Source organism: Myxocyprinus asiaticus, chromosome 15 (genome assembly GCF_019703515.2).
Source record: "Myxocyprinus asiaticus isolate MX2 ecotype Aquarium Trade chromosome 15, UBuf_Myxa_2, whole genome shotgun sequence".
Taxonomy (NCBI): domain Eukaryota; kingdom Metazoa; phylum Chordata; class Actinopteri; order Cypriniformes; family Catostomidae; genus Myxocyprinus; species Myxocyprinus asiaticus.
In genome coordinates, this window is record NC_059358.1 from 3,126,397 (window position 1) to 3,144,107 (window position 17,711).

Genomic DNA, 17,711 nt, shown 5'->3' on the forward strand with positions numbered 1-17,711 from the left:
TCATTTTAAAGTTATTTAAGGGCTTTAGGGCTGGTTGACATTACATCGTCATGGCAATGAAGTGGTAAAATTGGCTATAACTTTACACAGAATAGGTTAGTAACTTTATCACACTAAAGTCATGTAAACATGCATATTGTTTATGTCTTGTGGCTACACTGTTGAAAAAGTGAGTATTTTAATGTTTACAGATTGGTTCCATTTACTTCCATTGGAAATGCCTCACTGGAACCCAGATTTATTTTTTTAATTAATATTTTTTTTTTTAAAGAAAAGGAGGGATGAGTCAAAATTTTTGCGGTACTTCATATTATGCCACAAATGCTGTCGATTGAGCTTAACTTGTATTGAACCCGGAATATTCCTTTAATATTTAGAGCCATTTTTGCTCGATGACTTTGAACTGACTGACATCGCAGTGGTTTTAGTGTGTGTATGAAGTACACCTAAAGTTCACACAGGTGTAGTTCAATCTAATTTATTTATTTATTTATGTATAGCACTTGTATACATGTTGTTCCAAAGTGTCTTTATAGAAAATATTTTTTTATAAAGACACTAGAAAGTGCACAACTTTTTTGCCTTCATTTAGAATAGTAGCCTATATCTTTCATCGTTTTAAACTTGCATGAAAGGTTTGTTTTTGCTCTTTTTATTTAAAAAGCCTGGTTTAATATTTTCTCATCAATGACACTATATTTTTAATTGTAAGTCCCTGTACTTTGTTGGGACCACTAAATAAAAAGCAATGTTTGTTCCCACGTTAACCACCAGATGGCAACAGAGCTCTAACCTCAAGGCGTTTTTCTCTACGTGGCATGTAGAACAAAATGTACAGAACACAGTGTTCTCTTTCTGCTGAAGACATACGTGTCAAATAATGAGTCTTTGTCTTCATGTATATGTCTGTCATTGATACTGTTGAGGGTGCAGTTCTGCCTTTGCTTCAGTTACAACCTCCAGACACCAACATAATCATATGGTGCATATATTCCAGTTTATTTTGCAATTGCTCTTTTCATGCTGTAGGTCAAGAGATCATTGATGAAGGGCTATTAATGATTAAAGCAGGGCTAAGACACTTGTGTTAATGTATACACCCTATATGGTGAGTACACCAAGTACTCTTGTGTTTAATGTGTAAACACTAAAGATAGTCTTCTTGGTCATCTATGAAATGACAACACAATTACAGTAAGGCTTTATGCAGGAAGTAAGGTGGAGTAAGATGCCCCATTAAACACAGTGTTCATTTACTGCTAAATTGTAACATTTAAATATGAGGTTCCCATGTATAGATTCAGTGGATGAATTAAAAATGGTGATCATTTGAAATTTCTGGGAAAGGTGATGCAACATCCAGCCTACGGCAAATAATTGGAAGTAGTTTGATTTTAGTGTTGCTACAGCATAAAATGTAAAGATGCCATCCCGACTGTCATCTGATTTATACATTTGATAGTTTAGATTAAATAGTAGGCTATATTTATTTGAGGGGAAAGCGTTATTAATGGGAAAATACCAAATTAAATATTAAAATGATGCACCTGATCAATTTAGTTCACTTAATTAGAATAAATGATAATGCCTGACAAATCAAGTTACAGAATCATACCCAAGTTATACCTTCAATTACATATTTTAAAACAAGGAAAGAATGTCTTGTAATAAATATTGGCCCTATACTGACCTATTTACTGGAGCTAGGCTACTCCCTTCATCACTCATCACATTTGAGTGATATTAACACCATCTGCATCCCGCTGTGATGCCCAGAACCAAGTGATGTGACCAGCACATGTGGTGCCATGTTTTTACATTTGATATACTGTATGTATGTATATATATATATATATATATATATATATAGATATATGTATGTATGTATATACACATGTGCACCAGGCTGTTGATGGTACAGTATGTTCCCTCTTAAAATAGCACTTTGCAAAAACTGTATGACCCTAAGAGAATTCCAACCCTCTGACACTTCCTACAATTAAAGGAACATTTTGGGTTTAATACATGTTAAGTAAAAGTTAAGTTAAGACAGCATTTGTGGCATAATGTTGATTACCACAGAAATTAATTTAGACTCTTCCCTAATTTCTTTAAAAAAAAAAAAAAGCAAACATGGAGGTTACAGTGAGGCACTTATAATGGAAGTCAATAGGGCCAATTTTTGGAGAGTTTTTTTTTATTTTATTTATTTATTTTATTTTTTTTTTTTTTTGTGGTAATCAACATTATAAAATATGTAAATGCAGTAGATTGAGCTTAACTTGTATTAAACCCGGAATATTCCTTTAATATGTTGGATCAAATAATAAATTCGACTAACAAGCATATTGAATTTGGATAAACAGAAAAGCTCGTTGTCACTACACATTAAGGCATCAAATCTAATTAAAAGCACACAACAAAAAACAAAATGGCAAATGTTCTGCCATCTCATTTTTATTTCAGTCCAACAAATCTGAGTAATGATTTGAAAATGCTAACTTCCTTTGAAGTTGGCATATGATTTTGACTTTTTATAGAGAAATGCTTAAAGCTTCTGTAATTGTAGTACAGAATAATCGTATTCTTGATAATAATTTTTGTATTGTTTTCCTGTAAAAATATCTAAAAATTCTTAAAACAAGATCAATTTGATTGATCTTGTTTTAGAAACAACACTGCATAAGATATTTCGGTTTTTCAGAGAATGTATTTTTAACATGTGTATTTTGTCTTACTGTACTGGCAGAGTTTTTATAGTCAAAACAAGTGAAAAAATTTACCAGTGCTGAAGAAGTAATCCAAAGTATTTAGATTACATTACTGACCTTGAGTAATCTAACGGAATACATTACAAATTACATTTTACAGCAGGTATTCTGTAATCTGTAGTGGAATACATTTCAAAAGTAACCCTCCCAACCCTGTATATAGTATATATCATTTTTTAAGTATTTTTAAATGTGTGTTACATATATGTACAAGTACGTGACTTTTTTATATTAGTGAATTGTCCATGACCTTCAGAAGTCCATAAACATTAAAATTTCAAAGTATAGCCACAAGATGTAAACAATATGCATGTTAACATGATTTTAGTGATAAAATCGCTTACAGACATTTTCTGTGTATAGTTATAGCCAATTTTACAGTAACACTTTATTTTACAGTGTCCATGTTACACATATTACGTTACTATTATTAATTACCATAGTAATAACAATAGCAATATGTAAGTACAAGCAGTTCTATAAAACAATTACACAACAATTACATGTAGTTCATTAGTATTGCGCATATGTAAATACACAGTAACATGAACACTGTAGAATAAAGTGACCAATTTTAAAACTTCGTTGCCAGGACAATGCAACATGTTGCAATAGAGGGGGCCTGGGTAGCTCAGTGGTAAAAGACGCTGGCTACCACCCCTGGAGTTCGCTAGCTCGCTAGTTCAAATCCCAGGGCGTGCTGAGCGACTCCATCCAGGTCTCCTAAGCAACCAAATTGGCCCAGTTGCTAGGGAGGGTAGAGTCACATGGGGTAACCTCCTCATGGTCGCCATAATGCGGTTCGTTGTCGGTGGGGCGCATGGTGAGTTGAGCGTGGTTGCCATGGTGGATGGCGTGAAGCCTCCACACGTGCTATGTCTCCATGGCAACGCATTCAACAAGCCATGTGATAAGATGCGCGGGTTGACGGTCTCAGATGCGGAGGCCTCTGCCACCTGGACTGAGGCGAATCACTACGCGACCGCAAGGACTTAAAAGCACATTGGGAATTGGGCATTCCAAATTGGAAGAAAAAAAAAAGTTACAATAGAAGAATTAATGTGCATGCTTTTGTAAAATTATAAGCTTTACATTTCTGCCTCCAAAAATTGACCCCATTGACTTCCATTGTAAGAGCCTCACTGTCACCTCGATTTTTGCTTTTTTTAAAGAAAAGGAGTGACAAGTCTAAATAAATTTTTGTGGTAATCAATATCATGCCACAAATGCTGTCGATTGAGCTTAAGTTGTATCGAACCCGGAATATTCCTTTAACACAAATATAAAGGGGATATGAAAATGTACTGCATAGTAGGAATGATTCACATTTATTAGGTGACATCTAGAAAATGCATACAGACACATTTTATTAAAAGAAATTCACTGAGACAAATCTGAAGTATGTTTTTTTAAAAAAAGACGCTAACCAACGCCACTCTTTGAATTTAGTCCAGGAAAACATTGACCTTCTCATCACTGCAGACATGTCCCCAAACCTACTGATTCAATAAATCAGACCTCTAAATGTAGTATCACTGCAGGACAGGTCATGTAACACACAAAACAAACAGGTATTCCTATTAACAGCCAAGACGGACCTCGGCTAGGAGACTCTTGCATCACAATACTCTGTTAAGGAAATGATATCGTGCTTTCTTAAGCTAAGCCAGAGTACTGTCAATGTCAATGCCAGATGAAAACTAGACTGTCCATCTCTCCATTTCCTCTTAGAAGGCCTCTGTTACATAAGTGCCTTTTCACCTTTCACCTCAATGTAACAAATGTTTATCTGACACCCAGTGTAAGAGGCTTGGTGGTCTCGACTGCTCACCATGACACTGAGGCATGTACAGACATAACCTAAATCAGTGGTTCTCAACCTTTTTGACTCCAAGGCCCCCCATTGTCAGAGAAAATATTCCAAGGCCCACATGTAGGGCTTGAGCTTATTTTCAGTAAGTTGAATTATAATCATTGTATAAAAATTATAATAATCTATCATATTTTAAATAATTTTAAGAGATCTTGAAGCCCCCCTGGAAGTGTGCTGAGGCCCCCTAGTGGGTCCCGACCCCCTGGTTGAAAACCACTGACCTAAATAACTCTCCCCTGAATCTATAGGCTACACAAGAACATTTGTAAGATATATCACCACACTGCCATCAATAAAGCCGTCTTTGTGTTGCCTGGAAGGAACAAGGTGATCCTGCGAAACGGCCCCAGCAATTGTCTCACATTTCCTCAAGGAATTTCACAGAAGTTTAAGAAAAGCTTTGTTTTTATACTGTAAGTAAAATGGATGTAGTTTCAGAGCAATGACAGCAAGCAAATGTGCTTCTCCAGTGATAGAGAAGCTTTTATAACTTCTAATGCACCTTACATATATTTCATCTGATATACTTTTGTGCAATTTAATTGCAACTGATATACACTTCAGCTGCAAACTGATATACACTTCAGTGCAATTCTGAAATCTATTCTACCACACTTGAAGGCACTTTTAACACTGTGGACAGTGCTAAAGGCATTTTCATACTTTTTTCTGAAAGTCATGAAAATATCCACCACGGTGTCATTTCCAGGATATTTCAAATCCTGTGCTGGAAATGACGCTGATGGAATGACATATTTAGAATAATTTCATAGCAACACATTGTAGCAAAATTTTATGCATCCCAAATACACACAATTAAATAATGTTTTCACACTTTTTGCAAAGTCTGACAACTTCATTGGAAATCAATTAAAATACTACCTTGAGTGTTTTTTGTTTTCTTTCATATTTCCTCTCAAGCATGCTCTTCACTGACACTTTTGTCCACTTGGCCAACAAGTAAGCAGTGTTGGGTAAGTTACTCTAAAAAAGTAATTCATTACTAACTATTAATTACATGTTCTACAGTGTAATTAGATTACTGTACTAATTACTCTGTTTGAAAAGTAATTGCATTACTTATTACTAATTACTTTCTAAAACCCTGATCAACCTCGACCAGATGAAAAATATAAGGATAGACATGAAACTGTCATTTAATTCTTTCAAATAATTAATATAAAATCAAATAAATTATTCATGAACTGGCCAAAGAATTTAAAGGGGCAGCGTTAAATTAGAAAACATATATTTTAACATTAGACATTCAATTTAGATTTTAAATTCACTATTGTTTTATATATAATTGTTCTATAGTCTATACAGTATTTAACACAAATACATCAGAAGTAATTGTAATTAAATTACTGAAAAATTAAGAGTAATCCCATACTTTACTTTTTTCAATGAAAAAGTCATTATTAAGTACTTAGTAATGCATTACACCCAACACTGCAAGTAAACAAACTTTTGAAAAAATCTTTAATAGGGGCAACATTTTTGGTGTGGAGGAAATGATGCCACAACTGTTGGACAGACATAATTTATGAAAAATGTATATAAATAATTTTCACACAGTAAATGTTGAAATGGTTTATTTCACTCTTATAGTTTTATTAAATCTATGGTGGATTTTCATAGTTTAATATTGAAAGTCTGGGTCTGAGACAAACTGTAAAATATGTGTATGAATGGCATTTGAAAAGTATCAAAAATAAATGATTAAGGCCTGGTAAGAAGTTTTCAAGTTAGTTTTAATAAGTCCTTCATATAACACAAAGAAAAAAAAAAAGGTTGAAATCTGATTGTTTTAATTAAATTGAACCCCCGGGACATGAAAGTTCCCGGAGTTGAAAAAAAAAAATGCCCATATACTTCAGTTCAAGTTATTTCGAGGTGAACCTCTATTATGTAATAATTATATAACATACTTTACTGTATTTGAAATGCACTTGCATTTATAGTTTAGTTCTATATTTATATGTGTTTTGGCATCTAAAGTGACTTGCAGTACATTCAATATTTTATTAGTGCATTTTATTACCTGGGAATCAAACCTATGACATTACCTTTGTTGTTACCACACTCTATGTAGTGTCACAGTGAAATCGGAAACAGTAGGTCAACTTTTCTTTAGATAAAATTGGTCGGTGCTAACCTAGATTCGAAACACTGCCCCCAGTGGCCAAAGCGGTAAGTGTTGTTGAGCGTAAAGGCACATGTGAGCTCCATTGTCTGTATGTAATGTCCACACAGGGGCGCCAAAAGGGAGTTGTTTTCAGCTGTACAGGCTGTAATACAGTAAAGTTATTAGAAGTACCTCCCAACCCAAACCCCAAACCAGTGGGGTAAAAATATAATGTTAGAGGGGAAAATGCAACCTCCGAATCGCACTTATTACTGATTGTGCGAACGTGGTTTCAATGCAGGATCATGCTGACTTTCCTTTGTCCAGAGCTCCATGAATTAAAGGGACGGCTTTGACTACAAGAATGCACTTCAGTGCAACTAAGCATGCAATTATAAAACTACTTGAATGCATTTTTATTATTATCTTGGATGTACTAGCATGTACTACATTAGTCCTACTTATTTTGAGTTCATAAAGATTCATAATGATTAAATTGAAATACATTTGACATTACAATTTACCAGTGCACTGCTTTAGAAATAATTAAGGCATTCTAAAGTAACTTTACACAACACCAGTGTTGTTTCTTTTCCCGAGAGCTGATACTGTTTCCTTTACCCCCACCTGTGTCTCTGCCACTCAAGATAACTGGTTCAAACTGGCTGCAGAGCAGTAACTCGGCAGGTTTTCCTCCATGTTTCCACTCACTTCTTACTCAAAGGCCTCCAGTGAGATGAGCTGCAGCTCAAACACTCTCACACAACCAATTCAAATGCACACATACTCATTCTTACATACTGTATGTGGCACAATGGGAACTATACTGTAGCTGTTATAGCAGTATAGACCTCTTGTTGTACACTAATATGCTCTCATAGGCAGTTAAAAAAGATATGACTAATGTGTTACATTGAAGTCTGATCAAATAGATTGTTTAGATGGTCTTATAAATGAAACAATGGAAAAAATAGAATTTTCACTAGTGATGTTTATCGTTGCATGATCCAAAATATAATGGTTTCGCATTTTAATTAAAGTTTCCTATATATAGAAAGAAATGGTGCTTAGATAATGATACATACGCCTAAATGAATAAATTTAGTGAGCTTTATGCTTAAAACAAGTGAAATTGCCAACAAAATACACTTATAGTCACAATATATGATCAAAATCTAATGCAATTTTATTTCTTAGGTAAATGTATCTTGTTTTAAGCATTTTTATTTTTAATGGAAAACATGATAAACTACTAATTAACTGTTATTATTATTATTATTTATTTATTTTTAACTTTTTTGCAGTGTACAGTAATGATCATGACAGTCCCAAACCTGTTACACTCAAACTATAGAATGAATACACACATGTTTTTAACATACTGTATGCAAATGATCTATAGGGGATAGCAGATATGGAATCAAACAGTGCTTGACAAGTGTGTTTACAGTACAATCTAGGACAGATTCATGTTCATTAGTCATGTGACCAGACCTAGCCAATCAAATGCAGTCCACATGCCACATTCAGCTGTTGTCACTATGAGAAAGCACACACAAAGGCTATGTTTGGAATAGCATATGAACATACTACTATTTCTGCAGTATATAGTATGTATACTGTGCACAGTATGCACATTTTCTCTATTGCAACCTCATTTGCCAAAATGTACAGTATACAACAGAGCACACTGCACGTAATACGACTTGACTGTCCATTTCCAGTGTGATGAATAAACCGGAAGTATAACCAAATGTAAGAAGACACAAAATTGCATTTAAAATGTGAAGCAATGATTTTTATTTCTATGAAACTAAATTGATGCCATACACTTTTCAAAGTAATTTTTTGGTAAATCAACTGTAGGCTCTTGTTTGCTACATTTGGCTGTCACATTTGGCCATCTTCCCCTGTCAAACACATGTTGGCTGTCTCTCCACTTTGCAGTAAATGTTTTCACCTGAACCGCTCCAATGTCTTCCAGCAACTGTTCTCATGCGCATCCAAAATAATCCAGCGGTCACATGTCATTCACTATGGTTTTGATTAGTTTATCTTGGGTGTTGTCTGCACATGTTTTCAGTAGCACAGTTTGATCGTTGCAGTCATGACATTGCCAGTGAATTACTTTCAGGGGCGAATTCACTAAACAGTTGTGCCAATTTTTGTGTGCGTTATTTCAGTGCCTATGTCTCATTGACTTAACACCTGCAATCCAGTTTAACCAGGTGCTATGCATATTTAAAGGTACAGTCAGTAGTTTTATTCCCCTATTGAAAATGTGTTCCTAAAGAAATTAATTGTATTAATGAAACATATTTATAAATATGTATGTATGTCCATTCACATGAGATTAAGACTACACTCATATCAGTAACCTTATACAAGCTGTTCTATTCTACATATCGAGGGTCCCCTCATCGGGGTGGCCATGTTTGGATCACATGACCTCATTAACTGCCCTGTTTTTGGACACTTTCACTCATGGATTAAATTAATCAAGTCTGACTGCATCCATTTCAGAACATACATGCTTCTTTTCTATGCAAATTAGGCTTACTATAGATTGTGCTTTATTCACAAATGTCATCGCAATTTGCCTGACGCATTATACGTTGCGCTATTGACGCAAGGCATGAGAATTGTTTTAATTGTAATTAAATTAAAGGAATTTAATTATTCCGGTTCCAGTTCCAATTACTTAAAGGAATAGTTCACCCAAAAATGAAAATTCTGTCATCATTTACTCACCCTCATGCCATCCCAGATATGTATGACTTTCTTTCTTCTGCAGAACACAAATTAAGATTTTTAGATGAATATTTCACCTCTGTAGGGTCATACAATGCAAATGAATGGTGACCAGAACATTGATGCTCCACATTCAGCCACCTACTGGATTTATGTTAAAAAAGGATTTACATATTGATCTGTTTCTCACCTACACCTATCATATCACTTCAGAAGATATTGATTTAACCACTGGAGTCTTTTGGATTACTTTTATGCTGCCTTTATATCCTTTTTCTTCTGAGTTCTAGTCACCATTCACTTGCAAAGTGAGGACAGAGCTGAGACATTCTTCTAAAAATCTTAATTTGTGTTCTGCAGAAGAAAGAAAGTCATGAAAGTCAAATGATGAGAGAATTTTCATTTTTGGGTGAACTATCCTTTTAAGGGTTCCATTAACAAAGAAATATTTAGAAATAAATTACATTTTTATTGCATTTACTTCCCTCAGCTGTCTTTTGCCAAATGACGAGATCAATTCAGATTTCAAAAAGTGTTTGGGAACCGCATAACACTGGTCACTCTGCGTTTCACGCTGTAGTTTCAAAAGAACTGGCTCATGAGAGTCATTCGTTATGGAATCGGACTACACTGGTCGCACTATGTTATAGTGTTTCACGCTATAGATTTAGCAGAGGCAGTAAAGTAAGCAGTAGCACAGCAGGAAACACTGTCAGTATTTTAGAACATTACGATGTTCTGTCTGAATCCACTGAAAAATGCATGTTCAAGAACCATTAACAGGACCAAAAGTAATGAATAATCATAGTTGTGGTATTTTTTAAAAAAAAATGGAATCGGTTCCCAACCCTAATTACTGCCACAGAAGCTAAATTTAGCTTAAAAGATATGTTTGTGCAGGGCTCAACAATTAGGATGGCCCACTGACCCGGGGACAGTGTGAGAGTGTTTCATGTTTTATGCCTTGCAAACTTGAACATTTGGATTTCTGTGATTTAGTGAACATTGCTGTTGCGAATTCAGCTGTTTTAAACTCATCACCAAGGTAACATTACGCCTGTTTACATGCACATCAATATGCTGATTACTCCCCAAAATCAGCTTATTTAAAAAATCTGACAAAGCGAGAAATCTGCTTTTGCATGACATTTAACAATGTCAAAACATGAAGCGGCATGTACACAACACTTGTGCACATTGGATAAGCCGGTAAGAATGCCGGTGAAGGTGTTTACATGCAACTCGAAATTGTCAAAAATCTACCCATGCCAATCGCTTTATTCTTAACCATTTTTGGCCTTTCACTGATTAATCAGAGCTGTTTAATGTGTTCACATGACCACACACGTTGTCGGCTTGATAAGCATAATTGATGTAAGAACGTGCATGTAAAGGCACTCATTATCTAGCTGACTAACACAGATATGGTTTTGTCAAAATTGTGAGAATGATTTGTGATAATCTTGGAGGCATCAGTAAGAACTGATGATAAAAGAATAGTCAATCAGTAAAGTTTTGCATCATATGCCATAATTTTCCAATGTAATACATAAAAAAATACAGTATGTATTTAATACCTTGCACATACTGTATATGTACAAAGATATCTTGCTAAAAATAAAATGTAGCATTTTTTGTGGGGGTCAGTAAAAATACTAATACAAATACCAACCCGACCAGGCCAGCAGAAAAAAATCCTTAATGTTGAGCCCTGTTTGTGTACATTTTCTAGTGATGTTGATCAAATGATTGAGACGAGTGTTATAACCATGCATACACAGACACATGCAAACGCTGTTATGTAGTCAAGCACATTTCTGGCATTTTAAAGATCTGCCTGGATTTTGCTGTACCCTCGACAACCAAGCACTCAGAACTGCGCCGTTCAAATTGCATTTGGCAATTCCTAGTGAATCAGGTTCTGAAAGAATGCAAATAAACCATGCCATCAGCAGTCACATTTCCTTTTTTGTGAGTTCCCCCTCAAAGTGAAATCGGAAAGAGTAGGTCGACTTTTCTTTAGCAAAAATCGGTATTTGCCTACCAAAATTTAAAACACCGCCCCCAGTGGCCAAAGCAGGTAGTGTTGTAGGGTGTATAGGCACGTGTGGGCTACATTTATGTCCAGGAGAGGTCGCCAAGGGCTAGTTGTGAGTTTCCTTTTCCTAGTGGTAGTTCCTTTCATCTGTACAGAATGTAATAAAGTGAAGAGGAATGCATATTTATTGGACTCTACCTCCTCACCCAAATTTAAACCTAACCATTAGTGGAGTAAAAATGAAATGTTTGGGGGGAAAGTGCAACCTCTGAATCACACTCGTCACTGATTAAGCAAACATGTTTACTTCCTGGTTTCAACATGGATATGAACCCGTGTCTCCCACACTGCCGGTCGAGCTACGTGGGATGGTAAACACACTGAAACTGATGCAAAAATTTGGTGGGAAATGTTGCAGGTCAGTGAGTCGGCATACTGTTCTGTCGCTGATCCTGTGATACTGAAACTTTAAGAAACAGCATGCCGACTTCCTGTATGATCATGTTGAAGTGTGATTAAACTATGAACTGGCACTGTAAACCAGTGATGCACTGTAACCAAAGAGAATGAAGCTTTCAATCTATTGCTAAAACATGCTTTGTGTGATTAAACACATGCTGATCTCATGTTCTGTGAGTTGCGCTAGCTGCTACAGGGCAAAGCTGTTCAGTCTTTACAAATGACAGAATACTTGCAGCTTTGACACTGCTCTTGTTAAAAATTTCCATAAAACATTAATTATGTCCATGTGGTGGCGTAGTCACTTGCCTCAATCCGGGTGGCGGAGTACGAATCTCAGTTGCCTCCACGTCTGGGACCGCCAATCCGCGCATTGTATCACATGGCTTATTGAGCGAGTTACCGCGGAGATGTAGCATGTGTGGAGGCTTCACACTATTCTCTGCGTCATCCACGCTCAACTCACCACGCACCCCACCGAGAGCGAACCACATTATAGCGACCACGAGGAGGTTACCCCATGTGACTCTACCCTCCCTAGCAACCGGGCCAATTTGGTTGCTTTGGAGACCTGGCTGGAGTCACTCAGTACGCCCTGGATTCGAACTCGCAACTCCAGGGGTGGTAGTCAGTGTCTTTACTCGCTGAGCTACCCAGGCCCCCAACGTTTTGTTTTTAATACATTAGAATGAAATCAGATCATGCTAACATATGGGAGTGGGTAACTTGCAATCATCTTTTGCAAAGGTTCAATTAAGCTCAAGATTTGGAATAATAAGATGAAGCCATAATGATAAGATTATTTTGTGGGCTTCATTCTCATTTTCTTGAGTCATTATTTCAACTTCTCTATTGTGCAACTGGGCCCAAAAGCTGTATATAAACTTTCCAAAACAGAATTCCCCAAAATGGCTACACTCATAGTGCCAAGAATATTTCTCTGCGGTAGCCGCTGTCTTGCTGCGCATCAGACAAGAAAGATTTTGCCTTGAAATTGTATTTGCCTAAATGTCATGCTCTTACTATATGCAAGAATAGATAGACTGGACCAACTTCTTCATACACACACAGAGAGAGGAATGATGTTACTGTACACATTCAAACTCCAGAGTATAGAGCTATAAAATTAATGTGGATAGCATATAGCTCAGATAACTTGGTCTTGGAAGAATTTGATGAGAAATGTTTTAGTTCATATTGAAATGTTTGACTTGATTGCAAACTTTGGTGTCTTGGTAATTCTGAGCACAGATTGAGACATTGTTGAGATCTCTTTTAAATTCAGCATGAAATGCTAAATGCACGTTACTGATCTTATTGTGAATGATTCATCCATGTATATGTTTTATTTATTTATTTTATTTTTACCTCGTAATCTTCAATCAAAATGTAATAACTCGATCATCCGGTGAAACTACAGACTTCTCTTTGGTGATGCAGGACTTCTCCGATCATTTAGTCGTCAATCGCATGTTGGTGAAGATGGCAAGGTGTGTGGGGGCCTGGGTAGCTCAGTTGTAAAATACGATGGCTACCACCCCTGGAGTTCGCTAGTTCGCTAGTTCAAATCCCAGGGCGTGCTGAGTGACTCCAGCCAGGTCTCGTAAGCAACCAAATTGGCCTGGTTGCTAGGGAGGGTAGAGTCACATGGGGTAACCTCCTCGTGGTCGCTATAATGTGGTTTGTTCTCGGTGGGGCACGTGGTGAATTGAGTGTGGTTGCCGCGGTGGATGGCGTGAAGCCTCCACACGCGCTATGTCTCCGTGGCAACGTGCTCAACAAGCCACGTGATAAGATGCGTGGGTTGACTGTCTCAGATGCAGAGGCAACTGGGATTCGTCTTCTGCCACCCAGACTGAGGCGAATCACTATGCAACCACGAGGACTTAGAGCACATTGGGAATTGAGCATTCCAAATTGGGAGAAAAAGGGGAAAAATCCCACAAAAAATAAATAAATAAATAAATAAATAAGAAAGATGGCAAGGTGTATTTTCATCTGTTTTCCTTCAAAACTATCGTTCCTTAACCCAAACTTCCTTGGTTAGGGTTCAGCTGGCTTGAATATACATTTCGAATGAGGAGGAATAACGGCGAATTCACTGTTGTGTTCGATATGTTTCATTTCATTTTAGAGTATTGTGATTCAAAATGTTAAAATATGGTTATCTTTTACTCACTCGTTTTTCAGTGGCTACAGCCTCTTCGTAAGCAAAGACCATGACGTGCTTGTGCGTTTACGTTGTCAGTTTGATCATAAATGTGTTGAGATCGCTGCTCAATTTCAACGATAACCGGCTCTGACTCGAGCAGCACGTGGTAGGTGTGTGTGTGTCCATTGCAAACTCACATTCACAACTGCGTCCGTTGCGCTATGCAACGCCCATATTTTCATAATCCAATCAACGACCAATGGATAAACTCAAATCCCCCTACAAAAAAAAAGCCCTACATTTTTTTCTTGTTCGATAAGCTGTTTCACTTGGAAATACGCCACAATACGGAAGTCGGTCGCAACTTCCGTTTCATGCCAACTTTAAAAGTAAGAGGGATTTGTGACGTCAGCCAAAAAGTAAAGTTCAGAGCAAGTTATTAGATTTTGATTTTGAAATATTGCAAATAAATACCTTTTTTAATTTAACATTTAACTTAAACTGATGAATTGTGCACAATATGACCTGGAACGTGTACTAAGAAAGTAAATAGAGTCAATATTGATTTCATGTTGACTTCAAAGGAATAGTCCAGGTTCAATACAAGTTAAGCTCAGTCGACAGCAGTTGTGGTATTATGTTGATTACTGCAAAAATCATTTTGACTTATCCCTCCTTTTCTATAAAAAAGCTAAAATTGAGGTTACAGTGAGGCACTTACAACGGAAGTGAATGGGGTCAATTTTTGGAGGGTTTAAAGGCAGAAATGTGAAGCTTATAATTTTATAAAAGCAGTAACATTAATTCTTCTGTCAAATCTTGTGTAGTATTTGAGCTGTAAATTTGTTTAAAACGTTGTTTATCGGGATTACAGGGTTTAAAGTGTTACTTTGTCGTGGCAACAAAATTGTAAAACTGGATATAACTTTATCTTAGGAAGCGATATCATCACACTAAAATCATGTTAACATGCATGTTGTTTACATCTTGTGGCTATAATTTTGAAACAGTGAGTATTTTAATGTTTATGTAACGCAGTGGACCAGGATTTTATTTTATGGAGAAGGGCTCCTGGTATAAGTAAATAATACATCATCACAAATAACAAATAATATTATATAAAATATATATATATATATTACTCACTTACCTGCAACAATAAAACATGCAGCTTTAAAATATATATTCTTTGTATTAAGCCAATGGTCAGTGTGTGACGGTTCCATCTTCTATTGGTCACTCGTCCTCTCATCGTACAAATTTGGGGTTCAGAGTTCATCAAACTTGAACTTCCCATACACAGCATAGTCTTCCCATGAGCTTGAGTTTCTGGTCTCCCACATTCGCATACGTTTGAATGGGAGTGAATGTAGTGTAGTGTGACTGCTACATAACCCAGATTTTTACTTTTTTTTAAAGAAAAGGGGAGGCAAGTTGAAATTTACTTTTGAGGTCAACATTATGCCACAAATGCTGTCGACTGAGGTTCACTCGTACTGAACCCGGAATATTCCTATAACTGCTCTGCTTTTTAAGTGTTTCAAATCAAAACGATGGGAAACAACCATAAAAACCACAAGTGCTTTCGTCAGTGATAAGATGGTTTATACAAACCTAATTACAGACAGAGAGTAGGAGAAAACACACGGATGATAGATTATCGAGGAACACGGTGGCCTACTTCCAGGGCTGACGGTGCAAATCCTAACAGTGGAGGGACACACAGTGTGGGTTTTGTCAGGATCCAGAAAGGGCATCAGACTCCAGTCACAACACTGCCGCTCATGGGCATTGCCGGCCAGTGAATGAGCTCAGCTTTGACTTAGCTATATGCGCTCATGTGAAATTCCTTGTGAGTGTGTATGTGTATGAGAAAAGCATTCATGTATGACTGGGTGGGGTTTGGATATACAAGACCAAATGTACCTAAAGATTTTATGGTTATATGTTCAACCTTTCAAGGTATGATTTAGACAGAGGTTATTTAGCAGAGATGGGCCACTTCTATTTAAATGAATAGGAGAAATAGGAACACCCAACCAAGATGCTCTAGCACTCAATGGTCAACGAATATAGAAAGGAAGTCCCACCTTACAGGTAAAAGAGCCAATCACCTTTTAGATACAGACATCGCCTGTCAATCAACTCCCTAACGTGCATGCGCATAAGCTATACAGCCAGGACAATTGCGTGTTTTAGCGTAATAGGAGGAAAGAAGCACAATTTATGATTCCAATATTATCAAATTTTATTGCTGATTTGAAATATGTCCTTCGATCGTAATTTTGAGCAACTGTTTTTGAGATTTCGGTCTTTCCCCATTCAAGTAGATAGGAGCTGCACTGGCATGACTGGAAATAGCATCCCGAGAGCATTCCAGAGATGCCCGACAGTGGACTGACTTGCTAGAAAGACTTTGCTGTGATTTAGATTGGTGGCTCTCAATTAGTTTTGCTTCAATAACCAGACTTTTACTCTGGAAGTGGTGACTCAACACAGTACCAATGTTGTTTATCTAACAAAAGTAAAAAAAAAAAAATAATGTCCTTAAATCACACAAAGATATGCATGAAAATAAATGACCTCGATATTCATTGTACAAGATGCAACAATATGCAAAAGTATTAACACACCATAGAATAGGTAGTACAATGACCAATTTGGGTTTCTTTTGAACTTCAATAGCTCTCCCCAGCCAATAATTCACAGCACAAAACACAGTGTGGTCAACACAAACCATATTGGTGTCCTCATTAAAGTGAAGTCATATTTAATGCAGTTGGGATGTAATTTTGTGTTTTTACCTTGTATGAGGGCATGCAGTTTTGTATAAAGTACCCAATTGTCATTCTTAAAGGTTTAGTTCACCCAAAAATGAAAATTTGCTTACCATTTACTCACCCTCATGCCATCCCAGATGTGTATGACTTACTTTCTTCAACACAACACAAACGATGATTTTTAGCAGAATATTTCAGCTCTGTAGGTCCATACAATGCAAGTGAATGGTGATCAGACCTTTGTAGCACCAAAAGAACATAAAGGAAACATAAACGTAATCCATAAGACTAATGGTTAAATCCATATCTTCAGAAGCAATACAATAGGTGTGGGTGAGAGACAGAACAATATTTGAGCACTTTTTAACACTAAATTTTCACATTAACTTTCATTTTCAGATGTGAAAGTGAAACTAAACAGGCACCACATGTGACTTTCAGAGTAAAAGTGAAAACAGAGATTTAGAGTAAAAAGAGGACTTAAATCAGTTTTTCACCCAGACCTATTATATCACTTCAGAAGACATGGATTAAAACACTGGAGTCTTGTGGATTACTTCTATGTTTCCTTTATGTGATTTTTGGAGCTACAAATGTCTGGTCACCATTCACTTGCATTGTATGGACCTACAGAGCTGAAATATTCTTCTAAAAATCTTTGTTTGTGTTCTGCTGAAGAAAGAAGGTCATACACATCTGGGATGGCATACTATGATCATCCCTTTAAATAAAATTATGGAAATTGACTCAAATCCGTGA